The following is a 21,179-nucleotide window of genomic DNA, read 5'->3' as shown; positions in this document are numbered from 1 at the left end:
TTATTTTGATATATCACAGTGAAAGATTTATCGTCCTCTTTTTTTTTTTTTTTTTTCTTAAAAAAAAAAAAAAAAAAAAAAAAAAAAAAAAAAAGCAAATAGCTGTAGGTTTCAAATAGATTATATTCTGGTGCTCAACAATAAACAAAAATGCAAATCAACAACAAAGATTTAACAGTTATATCAAGAATGCATTTAAGAAATATGTAACCAGCTAATTATCTTGGGAAAACAAAATGACAATGCCAGCAAAAGAAAAAAATTATTTGTATTATGCTTGATGGAAGATGTTACAATTTTATTCTCAAAAGATACAGTTCCTGATGAAATCACTACAAAGAATCTTCAGTAACTATTTTGTCTAATGAGTTGAAGGAAAATTCAAGAAAATCTAGCCCTTTTGCTAATTTTATAAAGCAATGGTTTAAAAAATTAAAATGGATGGTGCTAGAGAGATAGTTCAGCAGAGGACCCCAGTTCAATTCCCAGCACCCATATGGCCGTACCTCCAGTTCCAGGGGAATTTAAAGCCCTCTTCTGACCTCCATGGGCATTGCAGGACATGGGTGCACTTACATACACATGCAAGTAATACACTCCTAAACATGAAATAAAAGTAATAAATAAAACAATAAAAGGGGGTTCATTTTTTAAGAGTGTTAGGAGTCATAATTATAAAAGTATGTTACATAACCCCACACATAGAAGGGTTAATTCTATGATTGATTAAAATAACCGAACATTCCTATATCTGTAACACGTAACCAATGAGTGCCTTGAAACAAAAATATCAGACAAAAACTAATATATACCTTAATGTCATTTGCTTCTTTATTATGTCAATTGTAATCTGTTGTATTACAGTTTGTTTTCTCATCCATAATTCTTAAACCAAGATGATGCTTTTTTAACCTTAAGGAGACTTCAAGCATCAGAGGGGAATGTGGAAGTAACATTCCATTCCACGCCCCAGAATAAAGAGCAGTATGGTCTATGCCTGAGTGAATGTAAACAGAGTTCTGCCTGTCATGACCTGGTAGCAGAGAGCACCCAATCAGGATATAACTGAACTGTAATGGGAAACTAACAAGGGTACAAAAGGCTGGCTCTTTGTCCAAGGCTCTATTTTTAACAACTCTCTCATAGGGCCAGGTGCTAACATGAATAAATGGATTCTTGGAGGAATGAAACACCAGTGTTTCATTTCTCTGCATATAGCACCTGGAACACATCAGCAAGGCATTATGGCACAAACCTGTGACCTTGACTTGGAAAGCAAAGACAGAAGGATCACTGCAAGTTCCTGGCAAGGCTGGTACACATAATGAGTTTCAGGCCAACCAGGACTACACAGCAAGATCCTGTTGTCAACCCCCACACCAAGTAGAAGAAAATTTTTATAACTGGCTTTTTTTTTTGAGACAAGGTCTTACTATGTAACCCTAGCTAGCATAAAACGTGTATGTATCAGGCTGGCCTTGAAAATTTTTAAGTAAATTTTATTAAAATCATCTTAATTGCCATTAAATAGTATTTTTGGAATAAATCATCATAAAAACAGTGGCAAGTTTTATTTCTACTTAATGTAAATTAGATGTAGTGAATATACTTAAACATTATTTCAAGAAAAATGACAATATAAGAAGAAAGGAAAATTAGATCTCTATACTAGTTCCAGTAGATAGGGTTATTTCTTCAAGAAAAGAAATCTTTATAGGGGCTGGAGAGTGGCTCAATGGTTAAGAACACCTGTTCTTCCAGAGGACTCAGGTTTGATTCCTGGCACCCACATGGCAGTCAACAACCATCTGTAACTCCAGTTCTAGGTAATATGGTGGTGCCCTCCTTCTGGCATCTGTGGGCACTGACGCATGTGGACTACTTACATACATTCAGGCAAACATTCATAAACATAAAATAAAAATTACAAATAAAATTTTTTTTTTAAATGCTCATAGCTGGGTGTGGTGGCTCACGCCTTTAATCCCAGCACTCGGGAGGCAGAGGCAGGCGGATCTCTGTGAGTTCAAGGCCAGCCTGGTCTACATAGTGAGTTCCAGGACAGCTGGGGCTACAGGGAGACCCTGTCTCAAAAAGACCAAAAAAAAAAAAAAAGAAATAAGGGGCAATACACGTACAGACTCAATGTTAACAGAAACACAGATATATTACTGAATCTTCTTAATGGGACTAGTTAGAAATGTTATCTAGAGGTGGGGGCAATGATTCAGTGGATAATACTGTCACGCAAGTCTGATATCTAAGTTCGTTTAGATCCCTAGAATCCATGTAGAATGTACTTGGTAAAGCAGCAAGGAGAAACAAGAGAGAGACTGCCTCAAAACATAGTAGAAGGTAAGAGCCAAATCCCTAAAACTGCCCTCTTATATCCACATGAGCACCATGGCAGATGCATGGCCTCTTTCACACATACATCATACATACATAGACACAGACACAGGAAAATCAAAAAATGAAAAAAAACCTTTCTATATAAACATGTAGACTTGGTGAACGAAGTTTAAGCTGCTGGCCTAGACATGGATCAGGCAGGCTGGCTTCCAACTTTCTGTGATCCTTATACCTCTGCTTCCTGAGTACTAGGATTACAAGCTTGACCACCATGTCTAGCTAATTAAGTGTGTGGATGTGTAAGGTGGGGAGATACTCATGAATGTGCATATGGGTGTGCCTGCTATGTAGAGGTCCACTTCAGGTTATCTTCTTCATTGTTTTCTACCTTAGTTTTTGAGGCACTCTCTCACTGAATCTAGAGCTGTCTTGTTTACCTAGATTAGCCTGGCCAGGAGCCCCAAGAATTCATATGTTCTCACTCACTCTCCCTCTAGTGTTCTGGTAATGGGTGCTTTGTAGTAATTTCCTCCTAAATGAAACATTCTATACTTTAGGGAGGTTCATTAAGACTAGGAAAGAAAATAAAAGTTACCAGCTCAGGAAGTAAACAACTCAAAAGTCTTAAGAGGTTCTTGAAACTTGTAAGATTCATAAGGTCCCTCCACAAGCTTCTACAAGCAGTAAAGACTGCAGGGGGGAAAAGACTCTCTGACCTGTGCAGCTGCCTTCAAGTCCTACAGGGAGCTCCAAGGAAACAGCTTTCATAAGATGCCACACAGGCTGGGGTGGGCTTGCTGGTGATACAGGTGCCTTTGAATTATTCACCATCCTGTAAGTAACCTTCCAATTATTCACTGGGTTAGGAAGCTGAACTTTGGTAGTCACTATTTTGGCCCGTCAGTGGTTCCCTGTCTGGGGTGAATAGGTGTTTATTCCTATTTCTCAGTAAAAGTCACATGCAACATGGGGTTGCAGGTGTGAACTGCCATGCTCAGCTTTTATGAAGGTTCTGGAGATCCAAACTCAGGAAACCACTGAAGTATCTCCTCAGTCAAATTAAGCCTTTTAATGAAATATTTTCATCACTGATGTTAAAATGAAAAAAAAAATTCTACTATTTTATCTGGTAATTATTGCACGACACAGGTGCAGTTAAATACATGCAGCCAAAACATTCATATATATATATATTTAATTTTAAGGGAGGCTGGAGAGATGGCTCAGTAGTTAGAAGCAACCACTGCTCTTGCAGAAGACCCAGGTTCCATTTCCAGCACCCGTTCCCAGAACCAACATGGCAGCTAACAATCACGCTTAACTCCAGTTCCCAGAGATCAGAAGCCCTCTTCTGGCCTGCACTGGCATGGAAGGACAGGGTGCACTTACATACAAGCAGGGAAACATTCATATACATGAAATTAAATTAATTAAAAATTAAACTGGTTATTAGTTCAAAACTAAAAGTAAAAATTAAACTGGTAATTAGTTCAAAACTGGTAGTTTAACTAAAAGTCTCATAATTCTCCAGAAAAGCCATCTTATTTCTCATCTGTAAGTATTCAATACCATATACCACTCAGTGACCCTAGAATCATACACTTATTAACACATAAATCCATGTATACAGGAAAGCATTTATATATATATATATATATATATATACATACACACAAATATGTTGCCATAAATGTCTGCTTTAAAAATACTAAAATACTAATATTAATTTTAAAAAGGCATTTATAAGTTTCTGTAATCATTTCCCGATTGACCATAGAATATACCTGGTATATATTAGTATGTATAGATTCCATTGTAGTATTAAGTAATGAACAAACAAGAAATAATACTGGGAGGACTTCTTAAAAATATATGTCTAAGCTAGGTGTGGTGGCGCACGCCTGTATTCCCAGCACTTGGGAGGAAGAGGCAGGCAAATCTCTGTGAGTTCAAGGCCAGCCTGGTCTACATAGTGAGTTCTAGGACAGCTGGGGTACAGGGAGACCCTGCTTCAAAAAGACAAAAAAAAAAACAAAAAAAAAACATGTCTAAGACTGGGAATGGGGGAGGGCTGATGTTGAACAAACTGGCTGAGTATGTGGCTTAGAGTTATCCTAAAATGCATGAAGTCTTGGATTTCCTAGGTTCAACCCACACCATCATCTAAAACAGGTATAGAGGGGCACATCTGTAATCCTAGTATTCAAGAGGTAGAATCACTAGGACCAGAAGTTCAAGGTCATTCTCAGTCACATGGCAAGCTTAGGGCTTGCATAGGACCAGTGTTTAAAAAGTTGGTGGGGAGGAAGGTGGAGAGATGGCTCAGTGGTTAGGAGTATATATTGCTTTTGCAGAGGACCCATGCCAAGAAGCTCACAACTACCTCTACTAACCTACTAACTCTAGCTCTAGGGGGAATCTGACACCTCTTCTGTCCTCTGTAGGCGACTGCACTCACACGTACATAACCCCACATAGACACACATGCATGTACATAACAAAAAAGTCTAACACAAATATTTAAAAAACAAACTCTGCCAGAATAAACAACAAGACCCAACTATATGTTATAAGAAGCCTATTTAAAATACAAAGAAAGATTGAAAGTATTAAGAGAACATTTGCAACTATAAGGAACAACAGAAAAAAGGGAGGGTGTTACGTAATAAAAAAAAGTCAATTTCCCAATAAGATTAAACCTATCAATGCTTACATTGTATGTATCTAGCAGCATCAAAACTCATGACATCAAACTATAGCACCCACAAAACCAAAAAAACTACTATGCAAAAGAAATATGTTATAGGACAGTAAGCAGAAATGAAAAAATCCACTATCACAGCTGGAGTTATCAACAGCTGTCTATAAGTAAATGACCAGTCCAGTATACAGTAAAAACAGAAGAGACACATCTGAACAGGACAGTACCATGAACTGATTATATAAAAAACTTCCTAAAAATAATACAGAAAAAAGGTGATTTTGAGTTTGATAATTTTTTTTATAAAACACTAAAACAAGAAAAAGTATGAACTTAATATTAAGATTAAAAAGTTCTGCTCTACAAAGTGCATGGCTGAGACTATGAAAACAAGCCTCAAACTGGGAGAAAACATTTGCAAAACACTTGTCTGATTAAAGACTGGTATTCAAAACATACAAAAACCTCTTAAAAAAATACTAAGAAAACAACCTAGTTAAAGAATGCCAGAGATTTACTCTAACACCTCATGAAATAGGGTGGCTCAGCATCACACATCATTAGAGAACTGTAGAGTAAATCAGTGATAGAACAGTCCATAACTATTAAAGTAAGAATTTTAAAAAGTTAACAACAAATGCTGGTGAAAGTATGGATTAATGAAAACTCCTTAATGATGTTGGGAATACTAAATAGTCTATCACTTTAAAAAAAATTTATTATTTTTATTTCATGTATATGAATGTATTGTATTGCATGTAGATTAAGTGCACCTGTGTTGTGCAATGCCCACGGAGGACAGAAGAAGCCATCAGATCCCTTGGAATAGGGGTTACAGACAGTTGTTAGCTGCCACGTGGATGCTGGGATTTGAAGCCGAGTCTTCTGTAAGAACAGTCAGTGTTCTTAACCGCTGAGCCGTCTCTCCAGCCTGGTCGATCACTTTTTAAGACTGTTTAGCAGTTTGTCACAAATCTAAACACGGTCTTTACGGACAATCGAGCAACTAAATGCATTGGTTACTCAAAAGGGTCAAAGATATAGGTCAACAACAACAACAACAAAAAAGCTTTCATCCAATTACTCATTGTGATGGTGAATTTTAACTGTCAATTTATCACAATCTACAATCCCCTAGGAGAGGGGCCTCTGAGAATGTGAGGGATTATTTTACTACTGTTAACTGATGTAGGAAGACCTACCCACTGAGGCAAGCACTATTCCCTGGGATTGTGGAATCCTGGTCTGTATAACTGAGCACTAGCATGCACGTATTAATTTACTGCTCTCTGCTCTGACTGTGATGTAATGTTTCCTCAAGCTCCTGCTGCTGCGACTTTCTTGTCATGAGATACTATAACCTAAAACTGTGAGCTGAAAAAAACCCTTTATCCCTCAAGGTGCATTTGTCAGACTATTTTATCACAGCAGTAAGACAATTATGGTATATTTACTTTATTATTTTTATTTTATTTAGATTTCACTCAGGCTGGTCTGGAACTCCTGAATTCAAGCCATCTTCCTAAAAGCACATGCCACCACACCCAGCTAGTACTTTTATTAGTAACTAGGATATGGGAAGCAAGATATTCTTTAATTGGTAAAAGGATAAAAACACTGGTATAGCCATAAATGTAATTATACGAAAGGAAGCTATGAAGACATGAAAAAAAGGACATGCATGAGCTTTAGATAATTAAACTGAGATGTGAAGGAAGCCAACTTGGAGAAGATAACATACTGTTTAAGTCTATGATTATGAAAAAACTATAGAAACAATGCAAGTATCAGTGGTTGTCAAATGTCTGACAAAAGGGAAATAGGGAGGGGACAGGCACAAGATATATCAGGGCAGTTAAACTAGTAACCACACTAGTGATAGATTATCACAATGAAAAACCACAGAATATATAATACAAAGGCAACCCCACTGTTAACTATGGACTAGCATTGCTGTTTCAACATTTGCTCATTAACTATAACAAATACATCATAGTAAGGCAAGACAATACTGTAAACTAGGTTAATAGTAAAGAGGGCTGAAGTACGGATATGCAGGACTCATAAAAATTTAAAACATGGAATTATTGTCAAAGACAACAAACTTACTAATACTTGATGAAAGTCAAGGTTTGAATTTTTAGTAGGTAACTACAAATAGTATTAGCAGCTTTTATTTCTAAAAAGACAACATTTCACTGATTCAAGAATCCCAACAAACCTAAAAAGCAGGACAAAGAAACACATACAACACCACCCACAGTAAAACAGAGTAACTACAGCAAACAAAATATCTTTATAGGCAATTTTCCTTCAGAGCAACGTGAAACTGAGAGTTGATTTCACATAATCAATAGTGGAATCCAGAAACAGTGGAGTATTACTTTCATGATGGTGAAAAACCACCACAAAGCTACAAGATAGCCCCAAACTCTTCAAAGCTGAAGGCAAAGGCTTATTAAAAAAAAAAAAAAAAAAAAAAGTAAAAGACCTGGTAAATTGTCCACATTAAGGAGCATCTAAAGACTATACTTAAGCAAAAGGAAAAGAGCCTCAGGACACTAAGAAGACTGTGGTAAACATGTAGAAACATCTAGCTCTATATTATATTTGAAAACATTTCTAACATTAAGTCATAAGTAACACTTTCTAGTAACCATATATAATAAAGTGAACCAAGAGAAAAGTACTGATTTCAACAAGCAACAATGAGCTGAGGTTGCTTTACACTCTTCCAATACTGTCTTTGAAAGCCAGTGTTTATCTAAAATTTACACAAAAATCACATTTAATTGCTAAAAGCATCTCAAACACAATATTTTTAATTTTATAGTTTTAACATTCATTCATTTATGGGTGTGTATCTGTGCTGTGGTGCTCATGTGGAAGTCAGAAGACACAACTTAGGGGAGTAGTTTCTTTCCTTCTACTACATACTCAGGATAGAATTCAGGTTTGGCAGCAAGTGTCTTCTTCACCTACTGAGCCAATGCCTCAACCCCTTGATCACTAGTCTCACAATATTTACAGGTGAGAAAGCAGATTTATGCATTCAGACTGCCCTAAACATAAAAGTTTTACAATAACTCAAAAAAGTATCAGTTTTCAAATTTAAGTTTACAAAACACAGCACTAAAACTTCAGCCTGGTACATTTGAAACGTGCTGCTCAGGAGTCTAAGGCAGGAGTAGGAGAAGGTAAGGTATGAAGATCTCGAGTTGGAGGGGACTGGGGAACATAATTAGAAACCTTCTCAAAACAAAACAAAACACTAAAAAGGAAAAATCCTACTTTGTCAGTCACACTACCTACATTTCAAGTGCTCAAAAGCTACATGCAGCTAGAGGCAATTGTACTAAAGAGCACAAGTAGAGAACTTGCTTCCAGGTGTTAAAATTATACATAAAATTCAAGCAACAATAAAAACACATAAGCTAATACAATTAAACATACTAACCAGGAAGAGAGTTAAGAAAGATCAGATATTTGCCATAATGCTAAAAATATTTATGAAAGAAAGCAAAATAGGAAAGCTACACAAAAGACTTAGAAAGATGACCAAAATGGCAATTCCAGGAAGACCAAACAGACCAAAAAGAACCCGGACAGGGTAAATTAAAATACAATAAAACTAGATTTATCAAGTTGGCAAAATTAAAATATAATTGGTGAGAATATACAAATAAGGATCTATCATACACTGATATGGTAGTATAAAATGGCACAGCCACTCTTAGAAAAATTTTGACATATGCAATCTACAAAAATATTATGTGCTTAAAAATGGAAGTATATACTAGCCATAAATTGTTCCAAAATTGCTAAAAAGTGAACAAAAGCAAAATGTCCATTAGTATTAAGACTAATTGATACTAGTTTGTTCCTAAAAAAAAAAAAACTTATACCTTAGACTTATACCTTACACTCAACAAAAATATGTGAATTACAGGAAGATAAATTAACAGGGTCAAACCTAAGCAAAGTAAGAAGAAACAGAAAATGACACATAACAGAATATATGTGGTCAGTTTACAAATAGATAAAAACATAGGAAACTAGCTTTTGCTTAGGAATATTATCAAGTTGTTAAAAGATACTAAAAGGAAAAGTAGTACATAATTACCACAAAAATTAAGGTATTGTTAAAATGACTAATGGTCAGGAATGGGTTAGTGGAAGTCTACTTCCCAGAAGCCAGACTTTTTAGTTTCTGACTCACAGTGTTAACAGAGTTCATGTTGTAGTTAGTTGTTCACTGCATCTGTTTTGTGCACTTTTCCTTTCATTTAGTCCTTCTGTAAGATGATTTAAAAGATCCATCTAGGACATTCGTTTTCTTGCTATATACATATATTTTGTATTACAATGTGACTGCATTTAGGTTTCTAATAAAATTTTAGGGCATAGCAGTTGGGTTTTCATCCCATCTCACACCATCAAGTCACACAAAGATAATGAATAGATGTGTAACTAGGGTCCACTGCCTAAAGTTGTTGAAAGCAAAATTTGTAAAGACAGCAACTTTAATTGCCAATGTACCCTACAGAGCCTACACTACGCAACTAAATAATACACAGTAAGCAGGAGGATTCTAGTTAAAAGGGATTTGAATTCTAAGCGATGATCCTTCAAAGTATGTTTACAAAAGGCGGCAATGAAAAATTATGATTACTATTCAAAACGAACGTGAAAACAAAACTTTCAGTACCAAAACACGAAGCACCCAATTAAAAAGTATCTCATCTATTGTAAAGTGAGGAAAAATCTGATCGTGTTTCTTTTCTGTTTAGAAGCAGTAACTTATACTATTCAGGACTACACCATCCCACACATCCTCAGAACACGCATGGTCTTTTGTGTAGCAGCGACCAGGCACGACAGGGCTTTCACTCAAACCTCGCCCGCCTAAAGCTTCCTCGGAATTCCAAGGAAGGTTGCAAACTAAGAAACCCGAGAGGTCCAATACCCAGTCTAATTGCTACCGAAGCAGTTATAAAATGCACACATCGGGCTTGGCTTTCCTGCCTAGGGCACCTGCTCTGAGGCGAAGAGCAAGTCTTCAGTCACAAGTCCAAATTCTCTACATTCGGCCCAACAGATATTTGACCTACATGCCTTCGGCAACTAGGGTCTTCAGCACTCGCTGTCCTCAGGATCCTGCCCATGGGAGCCCAGAGACCTCAGGGACCGCAAGAGATGAAGCCTGGGTTAGGCCTGACCGGCCTACACAAGCCTGCCTCCTTCCCAATCTCCACAGCCTACCATCCGCCCACTTCCGCCACGCTGTGGCCACCGCCACCCGGTCTTGGCTCTTGAACCAGCCTTACCTCGCTCAGCAAAGCCGGCCTACACCAGACCGTATCCGGGAGCTAGCGAACCACCAGATCTGCGGGCTGCGTTTCCCACAGCTTCTCCTGCCAACCACACACAGCCACTCCCGGCATGCCCCGCGCACGTCCCGCCCTCTCGCCCCGCCTCCGGCCCGCCCACGCCCTCCCCATCACGTGACCTTCCTTCGCCTCCGTCCACGCCTACTTCCGTCCCTCCACTTTCCCTTAGGGGGGAGGAGGCAGCTGGGGGTGTTAGAGTAGCGACTTCCTCCCTCTCCCGCCCCCGCCCCCTACCCCCCCCCGTTACAATGTCTTCCGGGTCGAGGGCGCCTCGGAGCCTTCTGGGAAAACATCTCATTTCCTCCCCTCCCCCTCCTCCTGCCTTCCACCAACCAGCCGCCCGTCAGAAAGGGACATGCGCAGTGAGTGCCTCCCGTCTCTTCTACCCGAGCCCCCCCTCCCCCCCCCAAGCAGAGAGACCCCAGCAGCAGCAGCAGCTGATGATGAAGAGAGAGGCAGTGGCAGAGGGGGGGCACCTTTTATTTCTATTTTTAAAGGGACAGGACACTAATTTTACTCCACTTCAACCTTGAATTGAGGGGGGTGGGGGGAAGGCGGCCGAGTTCCTCCCCCACCCTCCAGCTCCGAGCCCTGAGAGGGGGATTGAGCCTGAGAGAGAAGGAAAAGGAGTTTCTTCTTCTTCGAAAACCCCCATCCACGACTCCTACCCCCTCAGCCCTCCGCTCGCCTGCCTCCCGAGCCCTCTCCACCCTCCTTCTCTTTGGCCGTGAGAGGAGGAGAGAAAGAGACCAGAAGCCTCTTAGCAACACAGACCCTTTGCTGCTGCTGCCGCTGCTGCCACTGCTGCTGTTGCTGCTGCTGTTGCTGCTTGGCCCTGGCTGGAGACATCTCCCTACACCCAGGAGCAGCCACTTCCCCAGCTCTCCTCCTCCTCCGCCGCTGCCTCCTCCTCCACTCCCCCCCTTTATTACCCTTTGTGTCATCCTCCACAGCTCCAGGGAAGGCACTCAAAAGTGGGGGGCAGGAAAGGTAAGTGTGTCTGTGGGGGCTTCATTGCCTCCCTCTGGCTCTGACTTTCACTCCGGGGCAGCACTAGCACCAAACCTCATACGCAGTGGAGCTCCGGGGTGAGGAGGAGGGGGTGGTGCTGGGGGGGGGGAGTGAAGGAGGGGCTGGAGTGGGGAGGGATGTGTGAGGTGGGGTGTCCATCCTGTCAGGGGAGGAAGGACACTTTAATTTTGATTTGCTGTTGTCAAAAGTGGTTTCTCTCCTCCAGCTAACATCTGATTGTGCCTGGTTTCAGTGGGGGAAAATACAAAAACAACCCCCTCCTTCTTCCAATGAGGCGCCAGGGAAAGAGAAAGAGGCACACTTTCTAGATGTCACTTAAAAATTACATTTAGAGAGCTTTTTTCTCTTTCTCCAGGAAAAGCTGTACTGCATTTGTTTCTGAGTGGGAAAATGTCGGGATCTGGATTGCATTGGAACTGCTTATCCAATTGTAGACATGAGTGTTTCCCCCTTTTTCCTTCTGTATGTGATTTGAATATTGACTTTAAGGTTGGAAGACTTGATTGGTTTTTGTGGTATAGTGTTTAATTTCTCCATTTTTGTTTTGTTTTGTCTGAATTGCATAGCAAATTTCAAATCATTAGTTGATAGAGGCCTTTGGTTGAGTTTTTGACTTGTATTATTGCTTTTTTGTAAAATATTTGTTTCATGTTTGACTATATAAAGTTCAAAGTTTAAAAATGCTTAAAGTTTAAATGTGACTGATATTGTCTTTTCCCATATATGTTCCTGGTTTGTTTGTTTTTAACCATAAGATGAGGATATTACCTATTTCATAACTTACTTGGTATTTTTCTAATCTTTGTAACTTGTCTGAACAAGTGATCCCCATTGAAAACTTTTATGTTGTTCTGACTGTATGGAAGGCCACACACCTCTCCATCGTAGTTTCCTGGATTGGTACCACTTTCAGTTTTAACTGAATTATTTATTTACTGTTGTAAATTGAGATGAGTTTTTCATCTCTTGGGGTGCTGTACTAAATTTGTTCACTACATATAAAAGGAGATAAATTTCTAAAATACACTTTTAATGAGGTAAAAATATGAAGTTGTAGGTAGTATATGGTAGTTAGATACAAATTGAAAGGTAAATTCAGATTTATGTTTATAGAATAACAGCCTTGATTAAAAAAATTCTCCATTTTCACATAGAATGTTTTTAGTGAATAGCATTCATTCAGTGGTATATTTTATTTTACAGATGCTAAAAATATATTTCTGATGTAGGCCTTATACTAAGACTTTGGGAAGTGGTATTTATTTCATTTACACATTTCTTTAATCTTGAAGATGGATGCACACATTTATATTCTTTCTCTGTGTTTATGTCTTTCATTTTTAAAAACATTGCATTGGTGTCTCTGATCCTATAATTTATGTCAGCAATATGAAAATAGTAATTTGATGAGCTAGAAAATAATGAAGAAATACAAATCTACAAGACTGTTTGGCATAGTCAAACACTTTGATGATACTTTTAATTTTTTTGGTCTTCTTAATGGTGAAGCCAAAACATGATATACTCATATTTTAAAGACTGAAAAGCATTGCATATATAGAACTCATTCTGTAAAATTTTTAATTATCTACTCTGCAGAAATAGACATTTACACATGGGGGAAAAACAGTGTGACTGTAAATGATATGCTTTTATTTCTCTCATTTGTTATAAATTTGAAGTGTCTTACCTTTTCTGAAATGTAATTGCTGCACTTAAGCAGAAATCTGTGCCAAGTGCTGTTTTTTTCCCATGATCAATTCTACTAATCCTTATCCACCTAAGATTTTTTGTCCTTACATTAAAAACTTAGCAATGTTGATGTAAGAGGTAGAAAGTAAACCTATTGAAGAAACCAATTTTAAGTGCACGATTTGTACAGATAATTGAGGTGGTAGTTGACTGGTAGGCCACTGAGTAAAAATTTGCAGTCCTGAATTTAGTGCCTGTATTTAGATTGTGGGGTTTTTTTTTTGTTTGTTTGTTCATGTTTCGTTTTTTTCTCTTTCCTTTGAGACAGGGCCTTGATGTATTGCTGAGGGTGGCCTTGAACACATGATCTTCCTGCCTTAGTCTTCTGAGTGGTAGAATTACAGGCATGTGCTACCACACCCATCTGTTTGTTTTCCTTTGAAAGCATTCCTTATCCTCCCATTTGCTAGCTAATCCCTAATATGGTTAGAAGACTCTGCACTTTCTAGAACTGAGATAATCACTTATGCCTTGAATACCTTTTTATATATTTTTATTATGGCTTATGATCTAAGTATTAAGAAGTGTTAGTATTTTAGGGTGGTGATTTTTAAACTAGATAATAAATTGGAGGCCACTTTATCTAACTCTTCATTTTCCATGCTGTTGATATTTTAGAGCTTGAAGAACTTCGTCAAGTTTCCAAGGCCTGTGAGTGTACAGCTTAGGGACTGGAGAACTAAGAAACTTAGTATGTTACACAAATTAATATGCTGTACTACACCACTTTTTGTCCAAAATAAAACTGTCATGCGCAATTTCGTGTATAATACTTCAAAGTTTTATATGGAGCTCCCTACCCCCTTTTTTGAGACAGGGTCTCACCATATAATTCTGGCTGGCCTGGAATTCTCTATGTAGACCAGGCTGGTCTTGAATTCACAGAGATCCACCTGACTTTTCCTCCCAGTGCTGGGCTTGAGGGCCTGTGCCACAAGCCCTTCAAGGGTTAGTTTTACTTAGCTTTCGAGCTATAATTTGTCCATTTGTACTTTAATACTTTGTTGTTCACTCCCCCCCACCCTTGTTGACCTTTTAAAGAGGTAGTGATTTCTTTGGTTGAGGATTAATACTATTTTGAGAATCATTTCAGCCTTTTTTAATGCTATTTTTTCTCCTGGAACCTCCAATTAATCAGCAAATTTGTTTCTTACTTTTGTATGAACAACCCATATATGTAAAAAGAAGTCAAACTCTGGTTCCATTTTAAATGTTTACTTGTGAGTTTTGTGTTAATGAACAACTTAAGGAGAAAGACTTTGCCTGGTTAAAACTTGTGCTACTCATTCATAGCACACCTGGTGCACAGTAGAGCCTACTAGCTGTAATCCACATTTGTTTTAGAGATAGATTGGAATTTCTTCACTCAAGGAATGTGAGATCGCTTCCTCTTGCCTTTTGCCCTTTCTACTTGCCACAACTCTCACTACCATAATTTCTTCTTCTTGAAAAATATTTTTCTTTACCTTTGCTCTCTCTCTTTTCCTGATTAACAGCCAAATTAAATATTGTTAAAAATGTAGTACTCATAATAAGAAGTAAAAACATACTTCTTTCTATTCCTTATCTGGATAGAATTGGACAAAAGTGACTGATTTTGGATTAGCAATGACTTAAAAATTCCTTGTAAAAAAAAAAGTGCTTGTTCAAGATTCAAGATTCGGTTGTTTATTTCATTGAATGAATGGTACAATAGGTTGTTGGGATGACTAGGTGGCTTTTACCAGCTCTATAAAGCAATTGTTACTTAGGTGACATGTTTCCCTGACTTTGTTTTTTTGGTCCTTACCCAGACAATTATCAGCTTTCCAGTTTTCTATGGATATGAAGATTTACATCTAGTCATCAGTGGGACCCCATGAAGTCAGCCAGAAAGCCTATATCCAACATATGTATCTTTGTAAACTTGTCTGGATTTTGAATGTATGTGAAAAATAGATTGTACTTAGCTATTCATTAAACATCCATGGAGTATCTTCTGTCTGTCAGGCACTGTGTTAGGCATCTGAAAAATAAGGATGGCCCCTGCAATTTAAAGAAATTTTTTAATTGTATTCTACAGTTGTATTGGTCATATCTTTAATTTTGTTTATCTAAATAAATTTTATATTGGCTAAACGAACAGTTAGGTGAAGAAAAATAACATGTTCAAGAGAATAGTACTACTTTTTAAAAATAGACAAATATGAAGAATTTCTACTTTATAGTGTACTCTAGTCTCATTGCTTTTAAACTATGAAAATGATTTATGTGGCTACCATTGCTGGATTTTAAATCCTAACTATAATTCTTTTATTTGTGTATGACCAACACTGTTCATTAATTTTTAATTAGAAAAAGCAGTATCCAAACAATATTTTTCCTCAAAAGTAATTTTTTTCTATTTACTTCTCATACAACAGATAATCTTTCATGGTTTATTGGAAGATGGAGTACAATTTCATATCGAACACTTAGATACTTTTTATCATATTTTAAGCAACTCTAAAACAGCATGATGTAATTGTTCAGTAATTAGTATATGTTTTTAGGAGATATGAATTTTTAGTATATACTAGATATATTACTTCAAGAGCCTCATAAAAAATTTCCCATTTTAGTTCTAAAGTATTGGTTTTGGTTTATTCATTCGTGCTTATACAATATTTCCTCTATAGTTTTAGTAAAATGAGTTGTAAGTTTCTCGGTAGATGAGTCCTTAAAAAAAGGAGTCCTATTTTAGTTTCCTCAATAGCTTTAATATATAATTGAAAACGAGCTTGGAGAGAAATAAAGCTGCATTTCCTTCTCATTTTTTACCATGTATGCTTTAGAATACTGTTTATTCACAATTAAAGAAAAAGTGGCTGCCTCTACTGGCTAGCGTTAATATCTCGAGATGATAAAGAGAGTCTTGACTGGTAAATTCTGATCTCTTTTACATTTTAAAATTTCTGTTTTAGGAATACACCCTAGTTATTGTTAATTTTAAGTTTGCAGCACCTTGATACATGTATCATCTTATTCCTTACAGTGGTCCTTGTGAATTTTGCATTATTGCCTCATGTTATATATGAGGAAACCAGTTACTAACCAAACAGCATTTAAACATTATATAGCACCAAGCACTCTGTCATAGTAGATTTAGGATTTTCTAATCCAAAATAATTATAAGTATTTTGTCAATCTGTACTATGGAAAGTATTAGTAAAATAATGGATTCAGTAGCTTTATATGTACATATATATAATATATGTAATAATTCCCAACATGTACAAGGACAGAAAAACAAAATAAAACCCCAGTCTTTTACAGGATACAGACCAGTGTACAACTTAAAACATAGAAAGTCAATCTTACCTTTACCAGCAAAAATAATGTCAGCTTTCTTTGTATTGAACTTCCTCTGGCTTGCATGAAGTTAACTTGAGTGTGTTGCTATATGAAGTTGGGAGTTTAAAACAATAAGTGACACTTGGGCCCAGGCATGGTGGTGCACACCTTTCATCCCAGCACTCGGGGAGGGGGAGGGGGAGGTGTGCAGGCAGAGGTGGAGGCAGAGACAGAGGCATATGGATCTCTGTGAACTCCAGGCCAGCCTGGTCTATATAGTGAATTCCAGGCCAGCCAAGGCTAAAGGGAGACCCTGTCTCAAAGAGACAGAAAGAGACAAAACATACAAACAAACGAAAAACTGAGCAGTGTGTAACACAATAGTTCCTCTAAAATTTTTATACAAATGTTTTGGTAGCGGAATGCCACTAAACAACAGGGCATTTAAAGAAACTACTGAATTAAAGAGCTTGTTTCAAATCCAACAAGCCAGAGAAGAGTAATTAAAATAAAATTTCGTATTTCATTAATTAAATAACTGCTGTGTCCATCTTAAGTACAAATTCATACTGTGTATTGATGTTGACTGTCATCCTTTGAGCATTATGCCAGTTTATTATAAACTACAGAGTTTGGAAGCATTTTAAATGCTAAAGAAGTACTCTATTTTTTGTTTTTCAGAAGGAAACATTTATTACAAATGGTTTCTGACATATAAGAACAATTTTTAATCAGTAGGAGTTAATCTGTGGTCCCAAATAACTTTTTTAGATAAATCTAAAAATAATTCAGTTAAAGTAACAATTCTTACTCTTTAGAGTTTCTATTTGAGGTGTAACTGTATTATGTAATAACTCACAGTTTGAATAACTCAGTATAAGCCTTCAGAGAAAAAAGAGGTAAGATGTTTACTGATTTAACGTACACTAATATTTATTTCTAATGTAGGTAGATAGAATGGAAAAGAAAATTACTAATGGTATTGAGTCAGCTATAAAGCTTACTCTTCATTCCAAGTTGAACATGACACATTTTGATTTAACATATTTCATTTGACCTATATAACCTTTCTTAGAGAACTTTTAATTAGGTACCTTAAGCATTGAACAGATTATGGGAATGTATTGTTTTAGAGGAGTAAAATGAGTTATGCAGTCAATCACCAACTTTGCAGTGATGAAAACTTTTATACATTTTTGCTTTACTAAATTCGTTGTCAAGCAAACAAGATTCAAGAGTAAGAAATTTTTTGGTTTGATGCTAGTATTAAACTTCCATTCTTGTGACACCCACCCCCATAATGGAATGTCTTTCTTAGGAGTTAGAGATACACATAAAATGTTCATAAATTTGAGCCTTAAATTTTATTTGCATTTATCTATGGCCATTTTTGTTGTTGTCGTTGTTGTTTTAATTGTGAGTCTAGAAATGTTAGCTATTAATTAACTCAATACATATACTCTTAATATTAGGATACAAAAGAAATGATTCAGAATGTACTACTGACTGCAGTCAATGAAAGAAAATACTAATTTTTTAAATAGCTTCTTTTTTGGGATGGAAAGAAAATAAAATGACTTATTTGGGAAATTAACTATAAAGTTATTAATAAATCTTAAATAATTTAGAGAATCAAATACATGTTCCTGTAGTGACAGAATTTGGAGGTTTTTGAAGGCATTGTTCCAAAATCATTTTCCTACTTCCACATTTATCAGACTGGACTTTGCACTGAAGGATTTCTTGGCCATTTTAGAGACTATAATCTAGTTAAAAGGTTTGTTTATGCTTCTCATATCTGTTCTGATGATGGCATTAGAATGCAGGCCAGAGCCAGACATCTTAACTGTTTATAATATTCAAACTTCAATTAAAGCTACAGTTCACCATATATCAGCAAGTAGCAAGTCCATACCAGGTAGAAATATCACTGGTAATCTTGATGGTAATTTTGTGTAGACATGGGCTTTGCTAAATTTTTATCAATTCTAAGAATCTTTTTATTTAGAAAGTGTTAACATTTAATTTTTCATAAATGTATAATTTATTTTCTACTAAAAACAATATAGTATTTTCCTTTTAACAATTTCTTTTGATAATATTAAGGCCTAACAGTTTCTATTATTGCTTATTTAGTGATCTGTTTTAGCTATTTTAATGTTAATATAGTGCTGCTTTGCTGGTCAGTTTGAATCCTGATTCTAGCTTGAAGACAATATGCTGCCTTTTTGTAAACAAAACTAGAAGTCACTTTATTCATACACACACACACACACACACACACACACACACACACACATACACACACATATATAAAAATAAAAGAAATCCAGGAACAAAACATATTTTTGTTTAATCTTACATGCTTTCCTGGCCTACTGTTGTTGTTTGTGGTTTCTGTGTTTTAAATAGATAGCTAAACTATTCACTTTTCTTCTTTTTATAAAGGTATTAAGATTTAAAATTTTTTCACTCATTTATTTTTGTATAACTTACCTAGACCAGGTAGAAATTGATTTGAATTGTATGTGTATTTAGTTTTATTGTTTAGTAGGAACAGTTAATACATTTTTTTCTAAAACTTTTCATTTTTTTAACATTAACTTAATGTATATATTATATGCAAATATTCTTTTGAAATCTGTATGCATGCAGTTATAAATATGTTTTAGAAAAGATAAAAATTCAGATCGAATAAATTGCTAGTAAAATCCTTGAATTTAAAAGTAGTACAGTAGAAAGACATATAGATGACTCACTGTTCTGAACACTGTATTTGATTTTGAATAATGTAAGGTAGAAATTAAGAAAAACTACTAATTCTTATCTGAAGATAAGAATTAAAAACAACTATGCAAAACTTTAGATTTATATGCTAAATATATGGGTAGATTTCTAAGATAAGCTAGGTAAAGTTAAGTCAAATAATAGGCATAGTATGATTCATTTATATAAAAATATACATACAAAATATCTGTTATGTTTAAGAATGTATGTTTGCACAGATATATAACACGTATTTTCTACTGTATATGCCATGAATGTGTAAACTCCCTGCCATATGTATGTAAATATATTAACAGGTCTGAAAGATATGTACCAAATTAGATCATTTATGTGTAGAAATTATGTTTGGGATGCTAATAGGTTGAAGAATTTTTATTATGTATGCTTTAGCATTAATTTGATTTGTTTTGAATAAGCTTATATTTATAAATTTTATCAAAAAATGGAAAACGCATATTTACATATTAAAGTAATAAGAAAAAAAATGACCTAGGAAATTATAGAGTTAATCAAATAGTCACACAAATATATCCCGACTACCTTGAAGAAATTTTAGTTATTGTTAAAATCATCATAGCTTGATACAGAATAAATCAGACTGATCTAATCTCCTTATCTAAAAGACTGAAAAGCCTAGTCAATTAAAGAAGGATCAGTGATTGTAATGGAGCTATATTTCTAACCATTTCACTTCTTACTGAAAAATCTGCTAGTATACTCTGGGCTACTAGTGATGGAGAAGAATATCAGTTATGAAGTTGTTGACAGCATTAGTCTCAGAGAAGAATACATAGACCTATTCTAAAACACTGGGATCAGTAATCCAGATCATTATATGTTCACTCAAAATACCAATGACATACTCTTCTAACATGTTTTCTATAATCAGGTACTGGGTTGAGTAGAGAATAAAAATAAAACAGAAGGTTTTAAAAATAAGTACTTTTTTTGTGAGTGAAACATCCTTTTTTATTTATTTTATTTTATGTGTATGAGTGTATTGCCTACATGTTTGTAAGTGCGCCTGTGTTGAGCAATGCCCATGGTGCTCACAAGAGGGCATGGAGGCCAGAGAGATCCCCTGGAACTGAAGTTATGGGTGGTTGTTAGCTGCCATGTAGGTGCTGGGAATCGAACCCCGGACCTCTGCAAGAGCAGCCAATGCTCTTAACTACTGAGCCATCTCTCCAGCCACCTAAAACATACTCTTGAAAGCAGATTAGGAACCTTTGTAAAAATTATATCAAACATGTTACTCAGTATTTAGATAGAGGAGAAATACCTACTTGTCTCAGAAGGGGGCAATTTCAGGTAAAGACCAAGCTTGAAATGAGATGATGACATCAGCAAACTTACTTTTAATTGATTGAAAACTAAGGTTAGAATCAAACTAGCCTGGTAAATTAAGGAGGTGTTACAAATACTACTATACCTTTATGTTTATGTTTTTAAATTTTTATTTCCCAGAACTTAGGTCAAAAAAGAAATAAACAGAAAAGTGGGAGAAAATAGCTGGAAAAAAAATTAAGAGAATGAATAGCTCTTTGCAAGTATGACTGGAGTGTCCACTGGATTCTGAATTTAGACTGAATTGGGAATGAAACAGTGAAGTTATAGCAGCAAAATATTACACAAGAATACTGACGGGTTTTTCTATTTCATTATTAAAATTTATACCCAGGTTGATCCTTGGGAGCAGTATGACTAGTAAACAATTAAAATTATACATTTTTTCCAGTTTTGGTGGCTTACACCTATCCCAGCACTCACGAGGCAGAGACAAGTAGATCTCTGTGAGTTCAAGGCCAGGCCAGCCAGTGCACAGTGCTATATAGTAAACTCTATCTCAAAAA

At 36.2% G+C, this 21,179-nt stretch overlaps 2 protein-coding genes across 10 annotated transcripts in view; one reads left to right on the top strand and one right to left on the bottom strand.

Moving 5' to 3' along the window:
• Positions 1-11,520, bottom strand: part of Orc4 (origin recognition complex subunit 4) — a 71,455-nt gene extending 59,935 nt beyond the window's left edge. For 3 of the 7 annotated variants that reach the window (XM_008825174.2, XM_008825175.3, XM_029559705.1), the window contains exon 1: positions 10,381-10,506. The gene's annotated coding sequence lies outside the window, so the exon portion shown is untranslated. Of the gene's footprint in view, positions 1-10,164; positions 10,316-10,380; positions 10,507-11,217; positions 11,341-11,375 lie in introns of those variants that run through there. The other 4 variants (XM_017796115.2, XM_017796114.2, XM_008825176.3 and 1 more) reach the window with 4 other exon arrangements.
• The window catches only part of Mbd5 (methyl-CpG binding domain protein 5), a 505,686-nt gene continuing 495,818 nt past the window's right edge, over positions 11,312-21,179 (top strand). For 2 of the 3 annotated variants that reach the window (XM_008825173.2, XM_008825172.3), the window contains exon 1: positions 11,312-11,433. The gene's annotated coding sequence lies outside the window, so the exon portion shown is untranslated. The remainder of the gene's footprint in view (positions 11,434-21,179) is intronic. The other variant, XM_029559701.1, reaches the window with a different exon arrangement.

The sequence above is a fragment of the Nannospalax galili genome, unplaced genomic scaffold (genome assembly GCF_000622305.1).
Source record: "Nannospalax galili isolate Female #2095 unplaced genomic scaffold, S.galili_v1.0 scaffold87, whole genome shotgun sequence".
Lineage (NCBI taxonomy): Eukaryota > Metazoa > Chordata > Mammalia > Rodentia > Spalacidae > Nannospalax > Nannospalax galili.
Note: the sequence above shows the minus strand (reverse complement) of the source record. Positions and strands in the feature narration are given on the sequence as shown.